The sequence below is a fragment of the Lontra canadensis genome, unplaced genomic scaffold (genome assembly GCF_010015895.1).
Source record: "Lontra canadensis isolate GAN:19392208 unplaced genomic scaffold, GSC_riverotter_1.0 scaffold115, whole genome shotgun sequence".
Lineage (NCBI taxonomy): Eukaryota > Metazoa > Chordata > Mammalia > Carnivora > Mustelidae > Lontra > Lontra canadensis.
The window spans coordinates 4623521-4640293 of record NW_022631109.1 but is presented as its reverse complement, the minus strand read 5'-3'; the positions used below and the strand labels follow the sequence as shown (position 1 = coordinate 4640293).

Below are 16773 nucleotides of genomic sequence, written 5' to 3'. Positions count from 1 at the left end.
TTGAGCCCCACACCATTCTGTGAGGTAGAGAGTGGGGCTTCAACGTCCCTGTTTTATAAGCAGGATCTCCGGGGCTCAGGAACAGAGCAGCACTTGCCCTTGTCGCATGGCAGATGGGGGCCCAACTTGTGTCCCCCAAGACCCTCTGACTCTGGAGCCCAGTGTCCCACCTACTTTGTGACCCTGCTCCCCACTGCCAAGCCTCCTCACATGGGGTCACTGAAGCCTGGCGTGAGAGCAGCAGTTCCTGGCTCCTGAACTCATGGAATCAGAGCCACCAGGGTGGGGCCAGGCACCTACAGGTTTCACGCACAAGTGTTTCAGAACCCAGACCCCACGCTAGCCTGCAGGGCCGGGCTGAAACACCAGGACATGGACTCGGGCCTGATCAGCACAGGCGACCTCAGACAGCCTGAGGGGCTGCCCTCCCGGGGCTCCCAAGTGGTCACTCCTATTCAGGGATTCCGCCCCAAGCCAAGCCCACTGCAGTGCGTGGAATCCCCACTCCAGGCGGGCCCTGAGCTGGACATGGAAACAGATGAGTGCACCCCGTCCCTGCCCTCAGGGAGTGCCCCGTCTGGAGGGACAGAGCCCTGCAAGGGAGCAATTACACACCAACATCATGTTCAAGTAGCACCCAGCCTCCCGCCCTCCTTCCGGGACGAGACAGTCACTTGAGAACACAGTCCCCGGTACTGGACAGGAACAATAGCCAGCGCTTTGCCATGACTACTGGCCAGATCGCGTACGTGCTTCACGTGGCTTGGTTCATCCTTGCAATGAGCCAACGAGGGGACGACTGCTTTGATCTCCAGTTTATGGGTGAATGAGTGAAGAAAGTGAGGGTCAGGGTGGGAAAGGGACTTGCCCAAGGTCACACAGATCGTAAAGCTAGGAGCTGAACCCCACAGTCCGACCCTCTGCTGTCAGGCGACGTGGCCCGCAGAAACCAGTTTACAAATGGTCAGGTACTAAAATAGCTTCACCAAGGCCCAGCCTGTGTTTATTGGGTTCTACAGCCCAGTCTCTAAGCCCAGCCCACTGAAGACCTCTGGAACCACACGGGGCACCAGCGGCCAGCCTGCACACCCATCGCAGAGCCTGGCAGCGGGTGGTTAATAAAGGGTTAACGTCTGGGCCAGGGCTGGGGTTTCCAAGACTGAGGGTGGGTGCTAAATGTGGACCCCGGGGAGGCAACTGGGGATGAAGAAGGGGGCTCTAATCAGGGACCCCCACATGGCATCAGGCAGGCCCTTCAGTCACAGCATCCTCTTCCGAGGCACTGGGTTCAAGAAGAAAGAGAATGAGCAGCTGAGAGGCCACCTCCTCCAAGCAGCCTTCCCAGAAGACTCTTCTGCACAGACTCTCTCAGAGCACTGTCTGGTGGCCCTAATTCTCTTGGCATGGGTAGTTAGGGTGGGCATCAGACAGGGTGGGCATCAGAAACGTGGGGTCAAAATCTGGCTCTGTCTGCCCCTGTTACTTGACTTTTCTGAGTCAGGGCTCTCTAGGGTCTCATACTCTCTCCTTCAGTCCTTCCCCCCCACCTGTGTCTTCCCCTTTGTATACGTCCCTGTCTCTGCCAGTGGCTTCCTCCCTGTGTCCAAGACCAGCTCTCAAGTCTCCTCCTCTTGCATCCTGAGAGCTTCTGACATCCAGGATGTCCCACGGCAACTGGCCAGCACACAGGCTCCCGGCTCCAGCCTAGCCAGCCTTCCCCAGGGCCGGCACCCAGCTCCAGGGAGGAGTGGCCTGGAGAAATCCATTCCCACAGCTGGCTGTGGGCATCCAAGGCCTAGATTCTCAGGCAGGGTAGGGGACACTGAAGCAGCCCAGATACCTGACAGCTGGGGCACAGCCTGATGGGTTTCTATCCCCAGGGAAAAAGGGTTCCAGGTCTATCAGGTCCTCTGGGATTGCCCAGGAGCAGGGCCTGGACAGCCTCAGCCAGGGTGCCCTTGGGTTTCGGCACTTCTGGAGACATTCTGGCTTCAGAGGTACTTGGAGCGAAGGCAAAGGTTGACTGGTGGGAGGCTGTTGTTGGGCGGGGAGTAAAAAGAGTGGCAGGAAAGGGCAGTGACCCAGACATAAGGAAAGAGAGACAGAATGACAGGGGTGGGCAACACAGAGAGAGATCCCAGGTTGAAGGGAGCCTCCTATGCATCCCCAACTCCAACCCACGGGCCTCTGGCCCTCTCAGGTCTGCACAGGAAGCCCCCAGGGGAGCCTAAGGCAAAAGCCACCCAGGAATGCAGGCCCTGCTCACCAAGGCAGGATCTGGTCCTGGGAGCTCCACCTCCCCCTTGCTCACCCCTCGCCTTCTTCCGTGGCCAGGAGAGCCTTCCTTCCCTGTGCTCTCCCTGAGAGACTGGCACCCTCCCATTCTTACCCACACTGTCCTCCCACCAGTCATCAACAATGGCCCATCCCCTCCCCAGCACATTCACCACAGCCTTGGCCTCCCCCAGATTCTGGGAGCACCAGGCAGAGCCCTGGGTGGAAACTGCCCCCTCTGATAACCCCTTCTGAGCAGGCTGGGTCTGAATCACCCAAAGGAGCACTGCAGCCACTCATGGACCCCTCAGATTGCCGACAGAGGCAGAGGACTTGACCTCAGCCAGCAGCAGCTCAGCCCAAATGAGCACCCAGGTCCCAAACAGCCCCATGGGGTCCCCTAACTTGAGTCCCCAGGGCCCTTGGGAGGCAGAAGAAGAGAGCAACAGAGCCCAGCTTGCTCTATTCCGTAATCACTGCCCTTTCCTAAACCTTAGTTTCCCTATCTGTGCAACGGGACAGGCCCTATGCCAGCTTCCAGAGCTCCTGGGGCCGGAATCTAGGACCGTTCACCCTGGAGACCTAGGGCTCTGCCATTTCCACCTCCTCTCAACCTGCTTCCCACTCCCATGCTGGGGCATGCCGCTGCAAGGCAAAATTTAGCCAAGAATGTGAGCACGGCCAAGAGGTGGGGAATGGGCGTGGGTGGAAAGGTCACGAGTCCCAGTCGTGGGCCTTGGCAAGCCCCCTTCCCTCTCTGGGCTAACAACAGTTCATTCCTACCTTACAGGGAGGTAGGAGGGTTGAGGAATCAAAATGCTCTAGCACAATGAAGGGAAGCATGTGATTATTATCACCGTGAGAAGGTTCCGAGCCACAGGGAACTGGGAGGAGGGGTATCTCAGTACAGATAGACAGACATGGAAAGGAAAGGTGCTTGGCACTACAGGAGAGGGTGTCCCCAGTGGGCCCTAGGGGCCCCTGGCATTCCAAGAGTTCTCAGCATAAGGACCTGCAGTGACACCACCTTGGTCTCAGGCAGTCAGGCAGGGCCTCAGGCCTGCCCCCCCCCCCAAGGAATGCTGCTTCCCCCAGGCGACCAGCACACCAGCACCAGAGCCAAGGGCTTAATGGCCTGGTGAGCCTCCAGGTGGCCAGAGAGAGAAAGGCCTGTTTGTGATGCAGTAGGAAAGCAGACAAATAAATCAGCCACGGCAGGCTGGACTCAAGGCTCCTGGGAGGCAGCCCTTGGGGCTTCAGGCCACTGGGATTCCCACCCCTACTCCACCTCTACTGGGATCCCAAGAACAGAGAAGGTAGGGGTATCCCCCTTCTACAGATTGGGAAACTGAGGCTCAGGGAGGTACTATGCCTGCGGTCACAACTTGGAACCAGCAGAGCCTGTTTAAACACATTTGTTTGCAGCTGATTCTGTCCTTCTGCCCAGTCTGTCCCCTTTTATCAGTCTAGACCACCACCCAGGCTAGAGCAGATATAACGCAAGCCTTAGACCAAAGCCCAGCCAGACACCTGCTCTAGGGTGTCAGGTGGGTGGAGGCAGAGTGAAGCCTGAGCTGATTGCAGGGGAGGGAGGGACAGGCATTTCCTGAGTGCCTCGAACCCACCAGACGTTAGGGGTTGGTGTTTTGCACGCTTTATCTCATGCAAGGCTTGCAAGTGGTCAGTGAGGGAAGTTGTGTTCTTATTTTTAGGAGATGGAAGCCAGAGGACAGAGAAGAGAGGGGACTTGCTCGAGGTCACAAAGTGTGAAAGCCACAGGTCTGAGGCTGACCCCGAGGGGGTCAGGCGCCCCCAGCCCACACAGACCCAGCACCCGGAGCCCTACCAGCCTGGCGGACCCTTGGGGGGCTCAGACCCACAGCAGCCACAGCCTCTGCTCTGGGGGCTAGTTAACTAGCTCACCCAATGGACAGACCCCGAGACAGCTGAGTCGGCTTGGCCAATGTGCCACAGCTGGCCTCAGGGAAGACGGTGGCCAGAGCCGGGCCTCAGAGAATGAGGAAGACTCAAGTCAGGGGACAGGGGAGGAGGTGAGGGCATTCAGACGGAGCTTCGGGGCCCAGGCACATCGGTCTGGGAGTCTGGAAAATTCTGTACTCTTCAGGAGTACAGGAGGGCAGACACAATCCAGAGGGGAAGACCAGGGGCTAGGGAGGAGGCATAGCTGGGCCTGACCCCCACTACCTGGGCATTTGGGGCCCATCACCACCAGGGGCCCCAAATGCCCAGGCAGGAGCTCGTAACAGGGATGGCCTGAAACACCCTATCTTCCCTCCACAGGTTCCTGGCCCAGAGCAAGGATCCCGGTGTAGTCCTTTTCTCGAGTCCCTTGCACCCAAAATCCACCAGGCCCTGGGAACTCCAAAGCAGAGGCTGAGAATAGAGAGGAGGCTAGAGGTCCCCTTCCTCTCTAAGGAGGCAGCATGGCAGCGATGGGCTAGGCTCAGGACAGGGGGAAAAGGTAAGAGGGGTTCCAGTCCTGGCTCCAGCACCTCCTTAGCTGTCAGATCACAGGCATGTCACCCATAGCCTGTCATTATCTGTAAAATGGGCTCAGAAATAACACCCTTGCTGCCTACTTCACAAGGTGTGGGGAGGCCTGTGGGGAAGAAGTACGTGAGAAAATGTCCACGGCTAAAAGCTATAAAGTGTAAGGTATCATTAGCAGAAATAAGAACTCCAACACCCCGAGGAGGGGAGTGACTTCCCCAAAGTCACACAGCCAGGTGGCAGCACAGCACTGTGTGACCTGGGTCTCCAGATGGGTAGGCCAGGGCCCTCCCCCAGCCAGACTATGAGTCCCAGAGTAGCCATACCCCTCCGGCGGACCCTCTTTGATGGGTGCAGCCCACCCCCACCAACCCTAGCTCCTTTGGTCCAGGACCTGCTGCCACTCTAGACCATGGAATCTGGGAACAGAAGCCCAGCTCTGAGCCCTGCAGCTGTGGCTTTGGGCACGTTGCTACAGCCCTGGGACCCTCCACATCCTCATCTGTAAAATGGGGGCCACTCGGTCACGGACACCATGGCTGCAAAGTGCCCAGGGTGGGGCCTGGCACATCTTGGCTGCCCAACAGAGGAGGGCTCTCTCCTCTTCCTCTGCTGTGACTGCCTGACCACAGCCAGGCTTAGGAACATGTTTCCACGGAGTCCCAGAAAAATGCCCCGAACAACAACTGGGAATATAAATGGGCTGGAAACATTAGATCTTAGAAGAAGGGCATGTTACTGAATGGCTAGTAGGCGGGCGGGGGGGGTAGATAAAAAGCAGAGCAAGACCCTGGTTCAGAGATAGGGTGGGGGACCCTGCCTCCCCAGCCCCCTCACCTGGGGTCCTCTGGGTCCCCCTCAGGGTTCACAGAATGCACCTCTGCCCCCGCACCGGACCAATATGACGGAAGCCCAGAGTATGCGATATAGTTCGGGGTAGGGGGTGTTGTTGAAGGGGGGTATGGAAAGGTATCAAGGCTGGGGTTTCTGTAGTGCTCCTGATGGCTTTCAGGGCTAACTTGGACATATTAGGTTCCCTGTCAGAGCCTCGGTTCTCCTTCCTACAAAATGGGGATGGTGATAAGCATCTTATCCTCTTGCACATAAATATATAATTGCACATCCTGGAAAAGCTGATGAGGTAGAGGCAGGGGAAAGGTGAGTTTCGGCCTCATGCAAGCCTTTACCAGATGGGACCAAAGGGTTCCTACTGGGAGCTAAGATTCACCACACAGTCTCCAGTGGCCCATTCTACGACTCCATTGGTTCTCCAATTGTAGTTCCCAGACCAGCAGCAACAGCATCTCCTAGAAACCTATTAGCCATCCACTTTCCTGGGCTGCCCCCTACGACTCCATTGGTCCTTCTGACCAATGGAATCAGAAGACTTAGGGGCATGAACCATGCGTTAACAAACCCTCCAGGAGACTCTGCCATATATCAGAGTTTGGGAACTACCGCCCCCCTCCATGACCCACCTCCTACTCCAGACAAACTTCTTCCCACAGACTCATCTTCTCATTCCCTGGCTCCCAGAGGGCTGCTGAGAAGGAAGGAGTCACCATGGAGAAAGGTCATTAAATACTAAAGAGATCTCATAATTAGTTAATGACACCACAGGCTCCTGGAAGGGAGACAGGAGAAGGGTCAAAAGTCAGATTCAGACTCTAGTTGAAGAGGAACAGCTCCCCGTATCTGTCTTTTTCCTTCTGTCTCTTACCCGCCACCACCCCCAACACAGACCCCAAGCACTGGCCCCTTTCCTTCTATGTGCTCGCTACCTAGCTCCTAGGGACACAGTGCCCTCTCTCCCTAGTGGGGCTAGAGCTAAGTTTGGGGATACATTCTGGTGGGTATGGGGGAGAGGATTTTTCCCTGAGAACTGGTCCCTCGGACCACAAGTTTAAAAACCAGCTGGCTAGAAAGCCACTTCTAGGAATCTACTCCGTGGAGAGTATTAGATGTGAGCACAAGATATATGTATGGACAAGGCAGTCACTCTAGCGACGTGGGAGCTAATGAAAAATTCAAAATGGCCAAAACGTGCAACAGTAGGAGAATGCGAAACTGGGTCATGGTAGATCCACACAGTGTGATACTACAGGGCTGGGAAATGTGCTGAGGAAGAATATTGAATAACATGGAACAATCCTCCCTTTACTATGTTAACCCACCGCGGTGGCAGAGGAAGTGGTTCGTGTGGTATAATCCCAACCGTGTGTGTGTGTGTGTGTGTGTGTGTGTGTGTGTGTGTGTCTGTGTGTACACCAAACTGTTCCCAGTACTTATTTCTGAGTGGTTCTTGCCTCCTTTACATCTATCCCTTAACCTCTAAGGTTTTCCACAAAAAAAAATTTCGTAATTATAAAGTTTGTGCGTGTGTGTGTGTGTGTGTGTGCGCGCCCGCCCATTTGGTTCGGATGGAGAAGATGTTTCTAAACAGTTGAGAGAGATAGCCTTCCTACCTCAGAACCACTGGTCTGGGTGGCCTCTGCTACAAGGGGGACATGGCCTCTCCCAGGGAATGTCCACATTCCATGTGGACATCATCCCAGTGCACATAATCAGGACCGTAAGTGGAAGCTGAGGGAGGATAGGTTTGCTTAAATTCTATAGCATATATATTTTTTAAGAGTCAGATTTGGGGCACCTGGAGTCCCTTGCACCCAAAGGGTGGCTCAGTTGGTTGAGCGACTACCTTTGGCTCAGGTCATGATCCTGGAGTTCTAGGATCGAGTCCCGCATCAGGCTCCCTGCTCAGCAGGGAATCTGCTTCTCCCTCTGACTCTCCCCCCACCCTTCTCATGCTTTCTTTCTCTCTCAAATAAATAGGTAAAATCTTAAAAAAAAAAACAAAAAAAAAGTCAGATCTGTGCAGGGGAGAAGGACTCTTTATTTCTCCATAGCAGTGGCAGGCGCAGCCTTCATGTACCATTCTCTGGCTTTTACTGAGGGGGCTTCCTGTGCTGCGCCGCCGCTAAGCGGTTCACCCATACCCATTACCTCATGTAACACCCCCGCCCGCAAGCCACGGGAGAGGTACCGCTATCATTCCCCAGTTCACGGATAAGGAAACCAAGGTTCTGGGCGGTTGAGAAACTTGCCCAAAGGTGAGCAGATGCTGGGAGGAAGAGCTGGCCCACACCTAGGTCCCCTACTTGCCCCCAGGGGACTTCTGACCCGCAGGGTTTGAAAAGCACGCTCTACAGTGTCACGGCAGAAGAGGAGCCTGCCGCTCACCCCGCCAGGAGAGGGCTTGGGCAGAGAGGAAGGGGATCAGGGGGCCTTGCCCAGAGCCTCTAAATGTTCAGGGCAAGTAGACTCACACATCCTGCCTGCCTCCGTTACTCCCCTGCTGTGTGGTCAGGAAAGGTCGGGGAGGTGAGCTGTCGACGTGACCCACAGGGACCCAAGGACAAGCCGCCCACTCACTCACGCAGGACCTCAGACAAACCAATCCTCCCGCAGCCCCACTGACTTTTTATTTCCTCTACACACCACAGCATCTCATCGGGTCCCACAGCAACAACATTCCAATAAACCATCTCCTAAACCAGTGACTGTGAAAGTGATTTTCCAACCGTAGTAGAATTATTCATTGTTACCATTATTATTAGCAATGACAAATCAACATTGAGTGCTTACTGCTTACCTGACATCATTCAAAGTGCCTTCTACTTATCAGTGGAACGCATATTGCCCTCTCCACTTGTTTCCCTAATGAGGGACCTCTACCAGGAGAACACCTCTAGTCTCGCTCCGCCTCCTCCCTTACTTCCTGGACCCCAACAGAGGCTTCTGTGATTGGCTCGTCTAGAAGACACACTGGGCATGCTCGGTGGGGAATGCAGCCTTCCATCCAGGCTGCCCTCCGCTCCTACCACCTGCTCCTGCAGGGAGGCTGGCCCCTGTCCAGCGCTGCTTGTGACCGAACAGGTAACTCTGCCAGTTCGACGGCAGACGGTTGGAGAGCCCTCTGGGCCCCGGATCTAAAGCCGTGTTCTCCGGCCAGCTTTCTCAGTGTTGATGCTTCCTGTCCGAGCCCCATCTCTGTCATCTGTTTCCATTTGGTTCCAAATTCAGAAGAGGGGGTCTCTCTAAAACCTCAACATATGTTAAGATCCTTCAATCCTTATAGCGCGGTCCCGAATTAGAGATTATTATCATCTCTAGTCTATACAAGAGGAAATTAAGCCCTCTGGTGTCAAGGACTGTTGAAAGCTTTCTAGGCAGGCAGCGCTCAGGGTGTATTCCCCGGGGTTGGGATGACATTCCCAACTATATCTGACTCTTGTCTCCCAGGCTCTGAGGCCAGTGGACATAGCCACTGCTTCCACAGTCACTCCCTCTGTCTTTTGATAAAATGCTTGGCAATTGAAACATCAAACCAACACCCAATCCCTTTGGGAACAAATATGATTGATCAACAATAAAAACCAGACTGTGATCCCAAGTTCAAATAATATCTTTCTGTTTAAATATGTATAGTAAGTTTCTCCACAGCTTTACTGTGTAAGTCCATTCCTTCTTTCGTGAGCATAAGATTATGGAATCATTGCAGGAGATGCAGAAAATTGAGGAAGGAGGGGAAAAACTAAAGGTCTGCAATCTGATCTGTATAATCCCATTATTGTGTATTTAAATGTACTTATTCATCTACTTTTCAGCCTGGAGTACAGTTGTGGGGTGGGGGGAGCTCTGCTATTCTGTGTCTACAGAGCCCCCATGGGGGAACCAGGATCTGCCCACCTACAGTGGCTGTCTGTCTCGGTGCAGGAGAATGGACTGGGCACCCAGAGTCCTCTATGAATAAATCCCTGAGACTGCCAGCTGGGACGTCACGGGTGCCTCATTTACAAAAGTCAATTGCAGCAAATGCAGGATAACAGTTTCTAGTTCTGCAGCCCAAGAAAGGCTGTGACTTGTCCAAGGTCACAAGGCAAGTAAGGGACAGGCTAGGGTCTCCTGATCCCCACTCTCGGGCTACTCACCAAGCTTTTCCCCAAAGACTCATCCCCCAAGGACTGAAATCCTGCTTCCTCTTAATAATAGCAGCACTGCCAAAACCAGCTGAAATACGTTATGTATGTAGCCCTCACCACATGCCAAGCACGTGTCATAAGTGCTTCATATATATTAATTCCCATCATTCTTGGGGCGCCTGGGTGACTCAGTCGTTAAGTGTCTGACTTCAGCTCTGATCACGATCCCAGGGTCCTGGAATCGAGCCCCGCATCGGGCTCCCTGTCCCTTTCCCACTCTCCCTGCTTGTGTTCCCTCGCTCACTGGGTCTCTCTCTGTCAAATAAATAAATAAAATCTTAAAAAAAAATCACATCATTCTCAATAGCCTTCTGAGGTAAATACTATTATGATCCCCATTGTAGATGCTGAAATGGATGAACAGACGGGCTAAGACACTTGCCCAAGGTCTCACCCAGCAGGCAAGTAGCAGAGGCAAGAATCACTTTTAGGCAGTTAGGTTTGGGACATCACTTGTGGTTCCTTCCCAACTTGGGCCAACCCCAGCTGGTCCCCAGGCCGGCTTCTGGAGCACCGACTGCCTGAAGAAGAAAACCAACCTAGAGGCTCACCTCCCTAGACAAAGTCACCCTGCAACTTCCCATCAGATCCAGGATGTGAACCCAGACTTCCAGTGCTTCATCCACTTTCCTACATTGGTTCTAGAAGCCTAGGTTTAGAAACAACCACTTCTTTCCCGGATCCCCCGTCAGCACAACAAAGGAAGTCAGGCACAGGGCCCGAAGAAGAGTCAGAAGCCCCCACTGTGGGGAAAGAAGGCAGAAGGGACAGTGAGGGGCCTCCCAGAGTGACCTACCTAGTGGCCTGCAAAGAGACTGTCAGGGATGGGCCTCCCAGAGGGCACTTTCCCATGCCCCCAGCCTGGAACCTGTGCCCTCACAGGACAGCAGCACCTTCCACAAATAACACAAACCAAGCTAGGGACCCTTCACCAGGCTGGAGCCAGAGGAAGTTGAGCTGTTCCCCTCTCAGGAGGGGAAAGGCCAGGCCTCACAAGGGAAGCTGAAGCCCTGACCGAAGCAGTCCCAGGCCAGCCAAACCATTCTCGCCTCCCTGGTCCCAGGTTCCAGGAGCAGGATGGGCAGGCCCGAAGGGCAAGGCATGGGCATCCAGACCCGGCTTCCCAGCTCCACCTTTGCCAAGGAGTCGCCAAGGATCTGGCACCGAGCTGGGTCCTGCTGGGACAACCTGAGGAGAAACACTTACTTATTCATTCAACCATCATTTCCTGAGAGCCTGCTGTGTGCCAGGTCTTGTGCCAGGAATCAAGGATATAGAGATGGACAGGGCAATCCCTGCCTGCGAGGGTTCATGGAGTCACTCCATATGCCACCAAAGAGCAGCGGGAGAGTAAAGTACTCAGTGCAGACAAGCACAGAGGAAGGGGGAGGGAAAGGAAGGGTTTAGAGAAAAGCTGCCATCCATGTTCAGACCTCCTGGCCCTCAGAAAGCCTGGGGTTGCACTGGGGAGGCACATGCCCCGGGGAATGCACTTTTTGTTCTATGCTCATGTCATCCTATGAGGCTGCTCCCGTTACCCAATTTACAGATTCAGAAACTGAGACTCAGAGAGGGTCACAAAGCTGGGAAGGACAGAGCCAAGATTCTAGCTCCAGAGTCCAGCTCTCGCCATGCTCTACCATCTCCCTGATCTGGCAGATAGGCAGAAGATAGGTAAGGCGGCTTCAGGTGGAGTAAGCAAGGGTAAGGTAAGGAGGTGTTCCCAATTCTTGCCTGTGTGAGAGGAATCATGCAGTTCACCTGATGTGTGTGTGTGTGTGTGTGTGTGCACGTGTGTGCTCACATGGGCTCTACTTTACAAACAACAGATTCCAGGCCGCAGAACTTCCTAAAAGCCAAGGAAAGGAACGAAGCACCACAGAGAAGGGAAGCCCAGAGAGGAGAAGGAACTTACCCGAGGTCACACAACCTATAAACAAAGGAGCCAGAACTAATTCCAAGAACCAGAACCCAAGGCCTCTTCTCTCCCTCTCAGCTGCTTCTCTGTGTCAGCACAGAGTGAATCAGCTGCTGACAGGAAAACCAACGTGTAGGGGGAACCCCAGGGGTGAGTCAGGAACCAGCCAGCCCCCAGACACCAACTGGGCCTGTGACAGAGGCCCTGAGCCTGTGGTTGGGCTCCTCACAGGCAGCATCGGGATGGGGTGAGGGGAGGAGGGAAGCAACACATACCACAGCGCTCATTGTGTTTACCTCTGGCCTTCCCTCCTGGCTCCTTGGATCCAGGCTTAGAGGAGGGTAAGCTGGTGGGCAGGGCAGCTCCTGCTGAGATGAAACAGGCCCCCCAGCCCTGGCCCCATCCTGTCCCACAGAGGGGCCCAGGCTCTTGCCTCCCTCCCACCTCTCCATGAGCCAACTCCTGACTGTTTGATGCTCTTGATTAAACCCTAACCGCCCCCTCTCAGCTTCCCCTGGGGTGGAAGAAGTGGTTATAACGGTCTGGAGTAAAGGGTCAGGGCCAAGCCAAAACCAGGGGGTGCCAGCTGGCCCCAGATGCTCCAAATCCACGGGAATGTTCGAGGCTTGGGTCTGCTCAGCCTCAGGCCAGGAGGGGGCTGTCTGGTCTTCAGGTGGAACAGAGTTGGGTCCTCAGGCTGGGGAGGTATGGGGGGGGGGGAGAGCTAGGCAGTGGCTCAAAAGTCTGAGGCTGAGAGAGAGAGAGAGAGAGAGAGAGAAGGGAAGAGAGAGAGACGGGACTGCCCCACATTGCAGAAACTTGAGAAGAGCCAACCAAAATCCACACCCCCACACGTGGGAAATTTGTGTCCCCACCACCTAACCTTTCACCCCAGCCCTCCCTGGACTGTAGCCAGGAAGGGGAGAGCCCCAGGCACTTCTCCCCATCCACCCTGCTCTCAAACCCACCGCTGGCTGGTGCAAGCTCCCACCACTTGCCCAGATGTCCCCCCCACAACCCCTCGCCCCACAGGGCCTGTGACAGAGGCCCTGAGCCTGTGGTAGGCCTCCTCACAGGCAACATACTGGGCCTACTGGTCGGCTTCCTCCTTATCACTCCACAGCACGCCTCACCCTCCCCAGCACCTCTGAGCCCCTGCTAGGCACCAGGGTCAAGGCTGGGTGGGGGAATACGAAGAAAAACAGGGCACACATGGGGATCCTTCCTCTTCTCCCCAAGTCACCTGGCTCTCCTCCCACCCCTCTGATGGCACCTCTTCCTTCATTCCCAGCAGCAGACACCCCAAAGGCCCGCAGATTCCTCCTTCCCCACCATCACAGCCCTGGGATCCTTCTCCCTTGACCACTGAGTCCCTCACCCCAGCACATCTGGCAAATGGGTTGCCTAAAGCGCCCCTCTGCATACGCCACTCCCCGGCTCAACAACATTCAGTGGCTCTCACTTTCTGCAAATCAGATCCAAACATCTCATCTTGGCATTGAAGGCCCTCCATGAGTTGATCCAACTTACCATTCCCCCCTTCACAGCCCTGCTGAGTCCCAGTTCTTTGGCCAGACTGATTAAACTAGCAGTTTCTTAGAAAGTCCCTGAACACGGTAACCTCCTGCTTTTGCCTAGGTATTTTCCTCTGCCCAAAACTCTCACTGCAGCAGGGGAAACCTTCCCAATTCTGAAGACCCACCCCAAATTCCACCTCTTCCATGAAAGTTCCCTGTAATACTTTTTTCATTGATCTCCTGTCAGGGTCACTGGTATCCCTTCCCAGACAGTAAGCAACTGAGGATGGGGGCAGTGTGTCATCCTTTGTCATGCATCATGTGGGCTGGAGGGGTGGCGGGGAAGACTTCCAGTATTTGCTTCCTAAGTACTCTTTGAAATGAACATCTTCTTCCCCAACCCCCTACCCCCCCAACCCCAACATGGGCCCCACTTAGTGACCCTCTTCCTCCCCCACAACACCATACTCTAATCTTGGGCTGTTCACATGCTTGGACAGGGGAGACTGAGGCCCCAAGCTGATTCAAGCCCAATCGGGACTGGCTCCTGGGAGCCCAGGAACCCCTCACCCTCTGCCCTGGTTTCTCTAGGATCTCACTGCTTCTAAGCACCCTCCCCTCTGAAAGGCACACACACTGTCTCCTCCCTATAGAGCAGGCTTCACTCTGTCCCATACTACTTTTTAGCTGGTTCCAGAGAGTTCCAGGGTTCATCTCCCCTGGACATTCAGGGAACCAACACGCAGCACCCCTGGTCTCCTTCGGTGCCCAGCCTTGACTGAACAGGTTAACAAGTGCCCACACTGACTCTCACCTTCACCCTAAGCCGAGTGTTCAGTGGAATAGCTGGGCTCCAGACACCAGAGCAGTACAGACCCATGAAATCTCATCTGGCTCCAGGCCCTGGGTGTGTGTTATCTTCCCCAGCAGGGGCATGGTGGGAGTGGGGGAGCCTTACTGTCAGCAGCCCCAAATGAGGGCAGAGCCCAGGTCTGTCTAGGTCGTCTCTGTATCCCCTAGCTCCATTTCATATATAGTAGGTGCTCAGTAAACATTGTAACTGGACAACCATCAGCCCCAAGCGCTATGACAGAAAACTCAGCCACTTTTTGGTCCAGATGACACACTCCCCAAACGTGAAATGGACAAAATAATGCAGGTGGCAGGTGGCAATTTCTGGCACTCACAGGGTCAAGAATGGTTGCAGCCTGCTCTCCAAAAAACAGGCTCATTCCCAGGCAGGAAGCCAGTCCATCACCTGCCTGCCTGCCTCAGAGCAGCTGTCATATAGCGAGGGCTCACTGGGTGCCTGATGCCTTGCTAAACACTGTATATGAATTACTCTGTTTAGTCCTCGCCACTGCCCTTGGATTCTGCCAGGACTCCCATTTTACAGATGCGGAAACTGAAGCTTGGAGGGAAGTGCAATCCTAATCAGTTTGGTCCCAGAGCTTCAGATCGTGCCCACTGAATGAGGCCGCCCAGCTGCTATGGCCCTGGCACAGAGCACCCACTGGCACCAGGAACAGAAACCTCCAGGCCAATGAACTAACCCTGAGCATGCAGCAAGAGCCCCGGGCCCCAGGCTTGACTCTGGACCCAAAGTTTGTCGGGGTTTTCCCCTCCTCTCCCCGCCCCACCAAGAACCTGTCCCCTGGTTTCCAACCACGGCCTCCCAGGCCAGGTCACCTGGAAATGCCCCAGGAAGGGGACAAAAGCCCCTGCTGAGGATGTGGTCTGAAGTATTACTGGGATCTCAGTGTTAGGGGGAAGGCGAGACAGACATTTCCTTGCTTTACGCTGCTTCCCCGGGGCTTGTGGGTTCAAGCCCTATCGGAGAAACTAGTGTGAACTTTAAAGTACTTCGCTTAACTCTAGGGGAACGTTCCCTTGGCCCAGCGCCACCGGGCAGGGAGAGCCAGCCAGCGCGCTGTGAACACCGGCGGCTGAACTGCAGTCCGCTCTCACCTGCCAGCCCTCGCCTTCCAGGGCTTTCGTGAGAAAGAGCAACCGGAGGATGGAGTTCACCTGGTTCAACCTATTCCGTTTACGGAACCCAAGAAGCCCAGAGCAGGGTGGGGGAGTCGGGCCCAGGGCCACACAGCTGGTAGACGACACAGCCGGAAAACTGGGGGTCAGGACTCGGGGACTTAGGCTCCTTTTCACCCACCAGCTGCTGCTGTCACTTGCTCCGAGAAAGCTGCCCAGGCGGGCTCTGGAAGTGGAGACGAAAACTAACTCTGCTGCTGTTGGTCCGGCCGGCCTCCCCCCACCCCTCTCACCTTCTGGCTTTGCTTTCTCCTCGGCGCTGCAAGCCCGGCGTCGCCCGCTCGCGCCCGCCGGTGTCCGACTGCACAGCTCTGGTCTCAGTCACTCTGCAGTTCTCCCGGCGACCGTCGGGGAACGCAGGGGCTGAAGCAGGCCCCGCCCCCGGAGGACACGCCCTGGACACGCCCCCTTCCCTGCGGGAATGTTGCTGCCTCCGAGCCGGACCCGGCTCCGCCCACCAGGCCTCCCTAGGAGATACCCGTAAGCCCCGCCCCCGGCCTGGGGGTGGGAGGGGCTCCTCTTGCCCCGCCCCGCTCGTTATGGCCTCCCTAATTCACCCGCCAGCCCCGCCCCCGTGCCCGCCTCCTCGCCACGCCTCCTCAGATCTGTACTCTGCGCGGTTCCCGCCACCCGGCGCCTCAAGGTTGGATCCTGGCTCCTATCCCTACCCGGGTCGCGCTCGAGCCCTGCTGGTGGGGGGGAAGCCCTACTCACTGCTCTGCCTAGCGGCCCCGCCCCTTCTGAGCCCTCTTTGTCGGTCCCAGACTCCCCCCAGACTCTCCCGCCACCCCTTCCGGGTCACGTTCTCCTTTCCCCCTGGCCCAGCCGCCTCGGGCTAACCCCAGCCCCAGGCTCGCCCTTCCCTGCCTCAGTGCCTCCCTAATCCTGTTCTGCCCCGCCAGCCCCAACCGGGGGCGGGCCGACCTCGGCCCCCAAGCTGGCATTCCAGAGCGGGTGTATCCGGGTGCGGCCGGGGACGGCGTGGGAGCGGTTTGCGTTCCAAGTTGGAGCCCTTATCAGCAGGCGCCCTGGGCCCAGGCGCTTTTTGAAAATGCTAACAACCACTGATTGGACCCTTGCCAGGAGCCGAGCTCAACGCCAAGCCATGTTAAAAGGACTGGCCCTTAAATTCACACAACTCTATGCGATGGTACTCTTGTTGCGCCCATTTCACGTGTGAACGGCCTGAGGCTGGGAGAAGGGTAGTCGTGGCCTCTGAGTCTCACGCTGGAGAGGAGCCGGATCCGGCCCCAAGCCCTGAATCATAAGCTCAGTGCTACCCGGGCTTGCCTGGACTGGCTCCTGAAAAGTGACCCAGGCCAGCCAATTGTTGGGGCTGTGCTCAGCAGGTTGCCAGGGGTGAGGGAGGAGGCGAGGGCTGAGGAGGCAGGTAGCAGGAGGGGCTGCTGGCCTAAGCCCCAGAAGCTGGTTTTCTCCCTTAAGAAGTGACTCAGATGGACTG

At 55.7% G+C, this 16773-nt stretch overlaps 1 protein-coding gene across 1 annotated transcript in view; it reads right to left on the bottom strand.

The window, feature by feature from the left end:
* CD82 (CD82 molecule) overlaps positions 1 to 15604 on the bottom strand; it is a 49309-nt gene extending 33705 nt beyond the window's left edge. The window contains exon 1 of the mRNA XM_032840671.1: positions 15545 to 15604. The gene's annotated coding sequence lies outside the window, so the exon portion shown is untranslated. The remainder of the gene's footprint in view (positions 1 to 15544) is intronic.
* Positions 15605 to 16773: the final 1169 nt, after the last annotated feature.